General features: G+C 42.9%; 1 protein-coding gene across 1 annotated transcript in view; it reads right to left on the reverse strand.

Annotated features, from left to right (window-relative positions):
* Positions 1-13436, reverse strand: part of disp1 (dispatched homolog 1) — a 128934-nt gene that overhangs the window by 78534 nt on the left and 36964 nt on the right. Inside the window, exon 3 of the mRNA XM_083643277.1 lies at positions 12527-12604. The gene's annotated coding sequence lies outside the window, so the exon portion shown is untranslated. The remainder of the gene's footprint in view (positions 1-12526; positions 12605-13436) is intronic.

The following is a 13436-nucleotide window of genomic DNA, read 5'->3' on the forward strand; positions in this document are numbered from 1 at the left end:
GTGTTGTGTATGAGTATCCTTGTAGCCTACACTATGTGTTGTGTATGAGTCTCTGTAGCCTACACTATGTGTTGTGTATGAGTATCCTTGTAGCCTACACTATGTGTTGTGTATGAGTCTCTGTAGCCTACACTATGTGTTGTGTATGAGTCTCTGTAGCCTACACTATGTGTTGTGTATGAGTATCCTTGTAGCCTACACTATGTGTTGTGTATGAGTCTCTGTAGCCTACACTATGTGTTGTGTATGAGTCTCTTTGTAAGCCTACACTATGTGTTGTGTATGAGTCTCTTTGTAAGCCTACACTATGTGTTGTGTATGAGTCTCTTTGTAAGCCTACACTATGTGTTGTGTATGAGTCTCTTTGTAGCCTACACTATGTGTTGTGTATGAGTCTCTTTGTAGCCTACACTATGTGTTGTGTATGAGTCTCTTTGTAGCCTACACTATGTGTTGTGTATGAGTCTCTTTGTAGCCTACACTATGTGTTGTGTATGAGTATCCTTGTAGCCTACACTATGTGTTGTGTATGAGTCTCTGTAGCCTACACTATGTGTTGTGTATGAGTATCCTTGTAGCCTACACTATGTGTTGTGTATGAGTCTCTGTAGCCTACACTATGTGTTGTGTATGAGTCTCTGTAGCCTACACTATGTGTTGTGTATGAGTATCCTTGTAGCCTACACTATGTGTTGTGTATGAGTCTCTGTAGCCTACACTATGTGTTGTGTATGAGTCTTTGTAGCCTACAGTATGTGTTGTGTATGAGTCTCTTTGTAGTCTACACTATGTGTTGTGTATGAGTCTCTTTGTAGTCTACACTATGTGTTGTGTATGAGTCTCTTTGTAGTCTACACTATGTGTTGTGTATGAGTCTCTGTAGTCTACACTATGTGTTGTGTATGAGTCTCTGTAGTCTACACTATGTGTTGTGTATGAGTCTCTGTAGCCTACACTATGTGTTGTGTATGAGTCTCTTTGTAGCCTACACTATGTGTTGTGTATGAGTCTCTTTGTAGCCTACACTATGTGTTGTGTATGAGTCTCTGTAGTCTACACTATGTGTTGTGTATGAGTCTCTGTAGCCTACACTATGTGTTGTGTATGAGTCTCTTTGTAGCCTACACTATGTGTTGTGTATGAGTCTCTGTAGCCTACACTATGTGTTGTGTATGAGTCTCTTTGTAGCCTACACTATGTGTTGTGTATGAGTCTCTGTAGCCTACACTATGTGTTGTGTATGAGTCTCTTTGTAGCCTACACTATGTGTTGTGTATGAGTCTCTGTAGCCTACACTATGTGTTGTGTATGAGTCTCTTTGTAGCCTACAGTATGTGTTGTGTATGAGTCTCTGTAGTCTACACTATGTGTTGTGTATGAGTATCCTTGTAGCCTACACTATGTGTTGTGTATGAGTCTCTGTAGCCTACACTATGTGTTGTGTATGAGTATCCTTGTAGCCTACACTATGTGTTGTGTATGAGTCTCTGTAGCCTACACTATGTGTTGTGTATGAGTCTCTGTAGCCTACACTATGTGTTGTGTATGAGTATCCTTGTAGCCTACACTATGTGTTGTGTATGAGTCTCTGTAGCCTACACTATGTGTTGTGTATGAGTCTTTGTAGCCTACAGTATGTGTTGTGTATGAGTCTCTTTGTAGTCTACACTATGTGTTGTGTATGAGTCTCTTTGTAGTCTACACTATGTGTTGTGTATGAGTCTCTTTGTAGTCTACACTATGTGTTGTGTATGAGTCTCTGTAGTCTACACTATGTGTTGTGTATGAGTCTCTGTAGTCTACACTATGTGTTGTGTATGAGTCTCTGTAGCCTACACTATGTGTTGTGTATGAGTCTCTTTGTAGCCTACACTATGTGTTGTGTATGAGTCTCTTTGTAGCCTACACTATGTGTTGTGTATGAGTCTCTGTAGTCTACACTATGTGTTGTGTATGAGTCTCTGTAGCCTACACTATGTGTTGTGTATGAGTCTCTTTGTAGCCTACACTATGTGTTGTGTATGAGTCTCTGTAGCCTACACTATGTGTTGTGTATGAGTCTCTTTGTAGCCTACACTATGTGTTGTGTATGAGTATCCTTGTAGCCTACACTATGTGTTGTGTATGAGTCTCTGTAGCCTACACTATGTGTTGTGTATGAGTCTTTGTAGCCTACAGTATGTGTTGTGTATGAGTCTCTTTGTAGTCTACACTATGTGTTGTGTATGAGTCTCTTTGTAGCCTACACTATGTGTTGTGTATGAGTCTCTGTAGCCTACACTATGTGTTGTGTATGAGTCTCTTTGTAGCCTACACTATGTGTTGTGTATGAGTCTCTTTGTAGCCTACACTATGTGTTGTGTATGAGTCTCTGTAGTCTACACTATGTGTTGTGTATGAGTCTCTGTAGCCTACACTATGTGTTGTGTATGAGTCTCTTTGTAGCCTACACTATGTGTTGTGTATGAGTCTCTTTGTAGCCTACACTATGTGTTGTGTATGAGTCTTTGTAGCCTACACTATGTGTTGTGTATGAGTCTCTTTGTAGCCTACACTATGTGTTGTGTATGAGTCTCTTTGTAGCCTACACTATGTGTTGTGTATGAGTCTTTGTAGCCTATAGTATGTGTTGTGTATGAGTCTTTGTAGCCTACACTATGTGTTGTGTATGAGGTCTCTTTGTAGCCTACACTATGTGTTGTGTATGAGTCTCTGTAGCCTACACTATGTGTTGTGTATGAGTCTCTGTAGCCTACACTATGTGTTGTGTATGAGTCTCTTTGTAGCCTACACTATGTGTTGTGTATGAGTCTCTTTGTAGCCTACACTATGTGTTGTGTATGAGTCTTTGTAGCCTACACTATGTGTTGTGTATGAGTCTCTTTGTAGCCTACACTATGTGTTGTGTATGATTCTTTGTAGCCTACACTATGTGGTGTGTATGAGTCTATTTGTAGCCTATACTATGTGTTGTGTATGAGTCTCTTTGTAGCCTACACTATGTGTTGTGTATGAGTATCCTTGTAGCCTACACTATGTGTTGTGTATGAGTCTCTGTAGCCTACACTATGTGTTGTGTATGATTCTTTGTAGCCTACACTATGTGTTGTGTATGAGTCTCTTTGTAGCCTACAGTATGTGGTGTGTATGAGTCTCTTTGTAGCCTACACTATGTGTTGTGTATGAGTATCTTTGTAGCCTACACTATGTGTTGTGTATGAGTCTCTGTAGCCTACACTATGTGTTGTGTATGAGTCTTTGTAGCCTACAGTATGTGTTGTGTATGAGTCTCTGTAGCCTACACTATGTGTTGTGTATGAGTCTCTGTAGCCTACAGTATGTGTTGTGTATGAGTCTCTTTGTAGCCTACACTATGTGTTGTGTATGAGTCTCTGTAGCCTACACTATGTGTTGTGTATGAGTCTCTGTAGCCTACACTATGTGTTGTGTATGAGTCTTTGTAGCCTACAGTATGTGTTGTGTATGAGTATCTTTGTAGCCTACACTATGTGTTGTGTATGAGTCTCTTTGTAGCCTACAGTATGTGGTGTGTATGAGTCTCTTTGTAGCCTACAGTATGTGGTGTGTATGAGTCTCTTTGTAGCCTACACTATGTGTTGTGTATGAGTATCTTTGTAGCCTACACTATGTGTTGTGTATGAGTCTCTGTAGCCTACACTATGTGTTGTGTATGAGTCTCTTTGTAGCCTACACTATGTGTTGTGTATGAGTCTCTTTGTAGCCTACACTACAGTATGTGTTGTGTATGAGTCTCTTTGTAGCCTACACTATGTGTTGTGTATGAGTCTCTTTGTAGCCTACACTATGTGTTGTGTATGAGTCTCTGTAGCCTACACTATGTGTTGTGTATGAGTCTCTTTAGCCTACAGTATGTGTTGTGTATGAGTCTCTGTAGCCTACAGTATGTGTTATGCATGAGTCTTTGTAGCCTACAGTATGTGTTATGCATGAGTCTTTGTAGCCTACAGTATGTGTTGTGTATGAGTCTCTGTAGCCTACACTATGTGTTGTGTATGAGTCTCTGTAGCCTACACTATGTGTTGTGTATGAGTCTCTGTAGCCTACACTATGTGTTATGCATGAGTCTTTGTAGCCTACAGTATGTGTTGTGTATGAGTCTCTGTAGCCTACAGTATGTGTTATGCATGAGTCTTTGTAGCCTACAGTATGTGTTGTGTATGAGTCTCTTTAGCCTACAGTATGTGTTGTGTATGAGTCTCTTTAGCCTACAGTATGTGTTGTGTATGAGTCTCTGTAGCCTACAGTATGTGTTATGCATGAGTCTTTGTAGCCTACAGTATGTGTTGTGTATGAGTCTCTGTAGCCTACACTATGTGTTGTGTATGAGTCTCTGTAGCCTACAGTATGTGTTATGCATGAGTCTCTTTAGCCTACACTATGTGTTGTGTATGAGTCACTGTAGCCTACAGTATGTGTTATGCATGAGTCTCTGTAGCCTACAGTATGTGTTATGCATGAGTCTCTGTAGCCTACAGTATGTGTTGTGTATGAGTCTCTTTAGCCTACACTATGTGTTGTGTATGAGTCTCTTTAGCCTACACTATGTGTTGTGTAGGAGTCTCTGTAGCCTACAGTATGTGTTATGCATGAGTCTCTGTAGCCTACACTATGTGTTATGCATGAGTCTCTGTAGCCTACACTATGTGTTATGCATGAGTCTCTGTAGCCTACACTATGTGTTATGCATGAGTCTCTGTAGCCTACACTATGTGTTGTGTATGAGTCTCTTTAGCCTACACTATGTGTTGTGTATGAGTCTCTGTAGCCTACAGTATGTGTTATGCATGAGTCTTTGTAGCCTACAGTATGTGTTATGCATGAGTCTTTGTAGCCTACAGTATGTGTTGTGTATGAGTCTCTGTAGCCTACACTATGTGTTGTGTATGAGTCTCTGTAGCCTACACTATGTGTTGTGTATGAGTCTCTGTAGCCTACACTATGTGTTATGCATGAGTCTTTGTAGCCTACAGTATGTGTTGTGTATGAGTCTCTGTAGCCTACAGTATGTGTTATGCATGAGTCTTTGTAGCCTACAGTATGTGTTGTGTATGAGTCTCTTTAGCCTACAGTATGTGTTGTGTATGAGTCTCTTTAGCCTACAGTATGTGTTGTGTATGAGTCTCTGTAGCCTACAGTATGTGTTGTGTATGAGTCTCTTTAGCCTACAGTATGTGTTATGCATGAGTCTTTGTAGCCTACAGTATGTGTTGTGTATGAGTCTCTGTAGCCTACACTATGTGTTGTGTATGAGTCTCTGTAGCCTACAGTATGTGTTATGCATGAGTCTCTGTAGCCTACAGTATGTGTTATGCATGAGTCTCTGTAGCCTACACTATGTGTTGTGTATGAGTCTCTGTAGCCTACACTATGTGTTATGCATGAGTCTCTGTAGCCTACACTATGTGTTATGCATGAGTCTCTGTAGCCTACACTATGTGTTGTGTATGAGTCTCTGTAGCCTACACTATGTGTTGTGTATGAGTCTCTTTAGCCTACACTATGTGTTATGCATGAGTCTCTGTAGCCTACACTATGTGTTATGCATGAGTCTCTGTAGCCTACACTATGTGTTGTGTATGAGTCTCTGTAGCCTACACTATGTGTTGTGTATGAGTCTCTGTAGCCTACACTATGTGTTATGCATGAGTCTCTGTAGCCTACACTATGTGTTATGCATGAGTCTCTGTAGCCTACACTATGTGTTGTGTATGAGTCTCTGTAGCCTACACTATGTGTTATGCATGAGTCTTTGTAGCCTACACTATGTGTTGTGTATGAGTCTCTGTAGCCTACACTATGTGTTGTGTATGAGTCTCTGTAGCCTACAGTATGTGTTATGCATGAGTCTTTGTAGCCTACAGTATGTGTTATGCATGAGTCTTTGTAGCCTACAGTATGTGTTGTGTATGAGTCTCTGTAGCCTACACTATGTGTTGTGTATGAGTCTCTGTAGCCTACACTATGTGTTGTGTATGAGTCTCTGTAGCCTACACTATGTGTTATGCATGAGTCTTTGTAGCCTACAGTATGTGTTGTGTATGAGTCTCTGTAGCCTACAGTATGTGTTATGCATGAGTCTTTGTAGCCTACAGTATGTGTTGTGTATGAGTCTCTTTAGCCTACAGTATGTGTTGTGTATGAGTCTCTTTAGCCTACAGTATGTGTTGTGTATGAGTCTCTGTAGCCTACAGTATGTGTTATGCATGAGTCTTTGTAGCCTACAGTATGTGTTGTGTATGAGTCTCTGTAGCCTACACTATGTGTTGTGTATGAGTCTTTGTAGCCTACAGTATGTGTTGTGTATGAGTCTCTTTAGCCTACACTATGTGTTGTGTATGAGTCTCTGTAGCCTACAGTATGTGTTATGCATGAGTCTCTGTAGCCTACAGTATGTGTTATGCATGAGTCTCTGTAGCCTACAGTATGTGTTGTGTATGAGTCTCTGTAGCCTACACTATGTGTTGTGTATGAGTCTCTGTAGCCTACAGTATGTGTTATGCATGAGTCTCTGTAGCCTACACTATGTGTTGTGTATGAGTCTCTGTAGCCTACACTATGTGTTATGCATGAGTCTCTGTAGCCTACACTATGTGTTGTGTATGAGTCTCTGTAGCCTACAGTATGTGTTATGCATGAGTCTCTGTAGCCTACACTATGTGTTATGCATGAGTCTCTGTAGCCTACAGTATGTGTTGTGTATGAGTCTCTTTAGCCTACACTATGTGTTGTGTATGAGTCTCTTTAGCCTACACTATGTGTTGTGTATGAGTCTCTTTAGCCTACACTATGTGTTGTGTATGAGTCTCTTTAGCCTACACTATGTGTTGTGTAGGAGTCTCTGTAGCCTACACTATGTGTTGTGTAGGAGTCTCTGTAGCCTACAGTATGTGTTATGCATGAGTCTCTGTAGCCTACACTATGTGTTGTGTATGAGTCTCTGTAGCCTACACTATGTGTGTAGGCTGATCCTTTCGCATCTGAACTATTGTATAACTAGCTGGTCGCTGACAGGAGTAACCATCCTCAAACCAGCCGAACTACTCTATAAAAAAGCCCTGAAAATACTAGATAAAAAACCCTTTTCTCATCACCACTGCCATATCATACGTAAATATGGCATGCTAAGTTTTGAGAACTTTAGAAATTTCACCTCTGCCTGTCTAATATACAAAGTTCTACATGGACTGGCGCCGCCTCCTCTTGCTGACTTTATCAAATATCGTGCGACCGCCAATTCGACCCGTGTCACCCGGGCCATTACGAACAAGGTCTGTGAGGTCCCCTTTAGAAAAACTTTCTTTAGTCAGAAGACCCTATCCTTCATGGGAAGCACTCTCTGGAATAATCTACCTCCCTCGATCAGAGAATGCCCGAGTCTCGCCACCTTCAAAGGCCAGTTGAAAATATGGCTCAGATCAAACCAACAATGTGATCACAATTAACATACCTAACAGATCTTTTGCCATGTTTTGCAGCATGCTCTGTGTGTTTTATTTATTTTATTTATTTTAGGTTTCACTAACCTTTTATACTATTAATTTTTTTTTGGTACTATTAACTGTGTGTTTTAATCATTTTTGGTTTTACTAACTTTCTGTACTTTTAATCTTTATTGTATTATTAATTTTTCTTTCACTTTCATGACTACATCAACCTGCCATGGGACTACAGGTGGAAACTAGCCCTTGGGCTACAACCTGGCATATTTACTGTACGGCTGTACTGTTCATTAATGTGTAAAGTCCCATTCTTTAAATAAATGAATCTGAATGTGTGATGCATGAGTCTCTGTAGCCTACACTATGTGTTATGCATGAGTCTCTGTAGCCTACACTATGTGTTGTGTATGAGTCTCTGTAGCCTACACTATGTGTTGTGTATGAGTCTCTGTAGCCTACACTATGTGTTGTGTATGAGTCTCTGTAGCCTACAGTATGTGTTATGCATGAGTCTCTGTAGCCTACAGTATGTGTTATGCATGAGTCTCTGTAGCCTACAGTATGTGTTATGCATGAGTCTCTGTAGCCTACAGTATGTGTTATGCATGAGTCTCTGTAGCCTACAGTATGTGTTGTGTATGAGTCTCTTTAGCCTACACTATGTGTTGTGTATGAGTCTCTTTAGCCTACACTATGTGTTGTGTATGAGTCTCTTTAGCCTACACTATGTGTTGTGTATGAGTCTCTTTAGCCTACACTATGTGTTGTGTAGGAGTCTCTGTAGCCTACACTATGTGTTGTGTAGGAGTCTCTGTAGCCTACAGTATGTGTTATGCATGAGTCTCTGTAGCCTACACTATGTGTTGTGTATGAGTCTCTGTAGCCTACACTATGTGTGATGCATGAGTCTCTGTAGCCTACACTATGTGTTATGCATGAGTCTCTGTAGCCTACACTATGTGTTGTGTATGAGTCTCTGTAGCCTACACTATGTGTTGTGTATGAGTCTCTTTAGCCTACACTATGTGTTATGCATGAGTCTCTGTAGCCTACACTATGTGTTATGCATGAGTCTCTGTAGCCTACACTATGTGTTGTGTATGAGTCTCTGTAGCCTACACTATGTGTTATGCATGAGTCTCTGTAGCCTACACTATGTGTTATGCATGAGTCTCTGTAGCCTACACTATGTGTTGTGTATGAGTCTCTGTAGCCTACACTATGTGTTATGCATGAGTCTTTGTAGCCTACACTATGTGTTGTGTATGAGTCTCTGTAGCCTACAGTATGTGTTGTGTAGGAGTCTCTGTAGCCTACAGTATGTGTTGTGTATGAGTCTCTGTAGCCTAAACTATGTGTTGTGTATGAGTCTCTGTAGCCTACAGTATGTGTTGTGTATGTTTGCCCAGTCTAGGCTGACTGGATGAATATCAGGGCTTGGTGATGGACTGAATCTATCCTCAGTGGAAATTCCTTGCTAATTTATTTTGGAATTTAAAATGAAGACTACTCCAAGTGAAAATTGCGACCAATGAGGAGCATTTTATTTGAGGAAAATTGCAACACTTTATTAGTACAGTGGTTCTCAATTATTTTTTGCTTCAGTACCCCTTTCCCTGACTTCTGAATCCAAGTTCAAAATCATGACATCATCAGTGATGTCATAAATCCCACAACATGTGGTGCATCATCTCCAGATTCTCCACCCTAGAAATCGAGCGCGCGTAGCGTGCGAGATAGCTAGTAATTTAAAAAGGTAAAGATGCTCCTTTCTTGCACATTTAAAAAGCAACATTGTAATTCAAGTGTGTCTGTGTGTCCCTTGTTTAGAATAAATACAAGATGAACTTGCATTAGCAGCATGGCCAGCGACAGCCACCATGGGCTGAACACACAGAAAAAGACAAAGAAAAGCCCTACAGACCTCAAACTGCAGAAGCACAAACTTCATCCTGGCAACATGGTTTGATTGTGAACAGATCTCTGCAAAAACACCACTGCAATGATTAATTATCACAAAATGTCACCAAAATCAAAAGCAGAAGAACCTGCTGATTCCCACCTTAACACAAGGCTAGAATGGAGTTAGCACTGGACTAAGCGCATTATGAAAATATAGGGTAAAAAATAAGTCTTTTAGAAAAGCTGTGATGCTTTATCAAGTTTGAGTCCAAGCAGCTGTGCGCAGGACAAGTGCTGAAGACTCCAGTTGATCAGAATCAACAACAGATCCTGTCCCTGCTACAAAGCAGACCCAGCTGCTCTTTTATAACTCCACTCCAGCTTCACCCATTATTATACATACACAATGATCACACACACTCACACACAATGATCACACAAACACACGCACACACACACGCGCACACACACACACACACACACACACACACACACACACACAATAATAAATGAAGCCAGGCACGCACACATTATGCATGCAGGCCCTTACACATGCAAGTGTAGGCTAGGCTACACTCACATCAAAAAGGTGCACAAGCAGGCACGCACAAGCCCCGAGGTCCGGTTCTGAAGACTGAGGCCAATGCGGAAGTACCAAAAACTGTAGTCCCTCGAATGGCCACTTGGGGCTGCCGGCTGGCTCATTACCCATTCACCCCCATGTTAAAGTGCCTGACTTTACAGCATAAATAAACATGTTTACAGCCTGGTCTCTATAGCTAATTTCATCTTTCTTGTCAACTATATTCACCTTAGGCAGAAGAGACCGTCTGGCTTGAGAGGCTAACAGGAAGGAAGTGTAAATACAATCGGAAGTTCCGATTGTAAGTTCCGATTGTATTTACACTTCCTGTGACTCATAAACCTAGTCTGACTCATATGTGAGTCAAACTAGGTTTAACCAGGTGAGTTAGACTAGTTTGAGCAGGTAAAACAGCCGGTGTTTTGAACAGGAAGTCGTGATACAATGGGTCAAGTGGGCGGGGCTGCATAGGGTGAATACGGGCCGGGGGCGGGCTTTTTATAGAACTCACTCTTTGTTGAGAGTCAAATGGATGATAAAGCAGACTTTTTGGCCGTGATTGACATGTCGCCTGTGCAGTGATCGTGCAGCTCGCCGATCACGGACCAATAGCAGGGGGCACGGCGGCTCTTCTCGTCCAAATTTATGTCACTTCTTTTTTCTTTTCTTCCCCTCCCCCCCCCCCCGATTGTTTTATCCCATTTTTATCCCCCATTAGTGCTAATTTAAATGTATTTATCCTGGTTGCTGCTTCACCCTCTGCCAATCTGGGGAGAGCCGAAACTGGCTCCATGCTTCCTCCGAGACATGGGCAGTTGCCAGCCGCTTCTTTTCACCTGACAGGGGAAGCTTCACCGGTAGGACATAGCACGTGGGAGGATCACGCTATTCCAACGAGTTCCCCTCCCTCCGAGCAGGCGCCCCTAACGACCAGAGGAGGCACCACTTCAGCGACCAGGATATTGCATGTTTTGGTGTGGGGTTCCTATATGAAGGAAACCCCCAGGGGGCACGGGGAGAACATGCAAACTCCACACAGAAAGGCCCTTTTTGACGACCCCACCCGGGCGGCGGGGCACTCGAGGACATGCGGACGGGCACGCACTCCTTCAGCGCTCGCAGCGTCCCAGGTGGGAATCGAACCCCGGACCTTCTAGCTGTGAGGCGACAGCGCTTACCACGGCGCCACCATGCCCCCCGAAATTGATGTCACTTCTAGCTGGAAAATAATCCAGAAACAGTCTACAGACACACTTGTTATGCACACAATCAAAAATATAAATGCACCTATCCCATGCATAAGTGCACACACAGACGCACGCAGATACTGTACAAGGCAGTTTTTCCGCACTGCTACGTGACATGATAGCGGCTGTGGGGGAAGGAGGAGGGAGGTCAGCCTGGCCTCTCTCTTGAACCTGCAGAGCCTCTGAATGGAGAGAGTTGTTGGCTGTCTGACATGGGCCCGAAAGCCTTTCAACAGGTCAGGTCAGAGCCAAAGAGAGAGAGCGATTGAGTGAGTGTGAGAGAGAAATGTGTCTGTGCGTGCGTGTGTGTGTGTGTGTGTGTGTGTGTGTGTGTGTGTGTGTGTGTGTGTGTGTGTGTGTGTCTGTGCGTGTGTGTGTGTGTGTGTGTGTGTGTGTGTGTGCGTGTGTGTGTCGGGGAAAGACGTAAAGAGAGATTGGGTTAGTGAGAGAAGTGTGTGTGTTGTATGTGCACGGCACGCGTGCACGCACGCGCGTGTGTGTGTGTGTGTGTGTGTGCAAGTGCACGCAAATGCTTGTGTATGCTGCTTTGTGTGTGTTCATGGTCCACCACTCTACCAGCGAGCAGCCTGAACTGAGCCTGGTTTATATTTCAACATGAAGTCATTTGCTGGAAGAAAAGGGACACACAGTTCACCACCCTACTGCTTATACTATTTTTCTTGGTAGGGATAATTTGTGAATAGCCATTACACCATCGCACGTTTCTACAATCGTCCAACAGGCATGGTAGAGAGGAGAATGAAACATCTGAACGGACTGATGTATTTACATAATGGGATAAGCGTGAAGTCAATCACCAAAAATAATCAGGAATGCCATAGAAAAAAAAAGTATGCACAACACATCATAACAATACTGAGAAGTGGTCGATGCCGGGGTTTCCTCAGACAAGCCACTTGTTCTTGGAATAGGAGTCCTTCCCAGAGGTCTGTGGGGGCACTGCGAGCTGTGAGCTGTAGGTAAACACCTTCACCTCTCTCACTGACCCAGTTGTAGCGAGGTGAAGAACAAACATGCCCACCTTTTACCGGAGGCTTGTCTGGGCTCGCCAGACAGAGACAGACGGGGGGAGGGGGGGGTTTGCATGGGGACAGGGAACAGCCTCTTTTTCTCCTCTGGCGTTCCTAGCATTGTGCTGCTGTTACCCCCCTTCCATGTCGTTGAAAATGTTGAAAATGTAAAATCAGATGAACCTAGAGTGTTTATTTATTGTGTAAGTCTTGATAGCACTGTTGCTACATACGGTATGTGTAGTAAGCTCATGAGAAGTTAGCAGTAGTAGAATGTCTTACCTGTAGGATGACAATGGACCATGCTCTGCACCTATTCATGCGTTCGGATTCTCGATCTCGTCACAGCCACAGGTAAATCTGTTGGGAGACGCACAGTCAGTACTTATCGGCCACAATTTTTTATTTTTCCTGCGGATCACCAAGAAGTAAAACTGAGAACTAGACTGGGATGGATGTGTTACAAAGTCCAAAATGACTCCCAACCACCACTGTGACAAAAAAACACTGAGTTACTCTGGCATTCTCATTATGTCCAAGCATAGCTGGCTCCCTGTGGTGATAGACTGTTCGGTCTGCTTTGAGAGCTCCAAATAAGGGCTTAAAACGGTTCACCAGTCAGTGTATCACCAGAAACTATCAATTCAACCCAGTCAACTTTGTGGAGGCTATTGTCAATGCCCCGCCTCCTTCTCAACCTATCCCAAATTAATTTTCCAAACAATTCCTCTTGCACTGACCGACCTAACCTTGCAAGCAAGCTGGATTCTCGCGAGATCTTGAGATCAGATCACGTGACGAATCTGTTTTGTGAAAACAAAAGCAGCAGCGTCAGGTCATCTTGCACCAGCACTGCAGCGAGAAGATGAAAAGCACAATGGCTACATCTGTATCCTAAATAGAAAAACACTTGGCTCATTTTCCATGAAAATCCTCTGGAAACAACTCATTAAAGGTTGCCAACTAGAGAGACCGGCCTGCAGAACAAGCAAGCGGAGGAAAATTGTTTTAATTGACAGGGAGGAGTGGAGATGGAGAGAGAAAATGTGACATGATTCCAGGGGGTTTCAAAAAAGACTTTTCTCCACACACACACACACACACACACACACACACACACAACTAGTAAACCTGCACGTCTTTTCCTCAACCCTCTCCCCATCGGCGTCAGCCACACTGAACTTCCAGCTGA

Source organism: Poromitra crassiceps, assembly GCF_964638095.1.
Source record: "Poromitra crassiceps genome assembly, chromosome: 9".
In the NCBI taxonomy this organism is placed as follows: Eukaryota; Metazoa; Chordata; class Actinopteri; order Beryciformes; family Melamphaidae; genus Poromitra; species Poromitra crassiceps.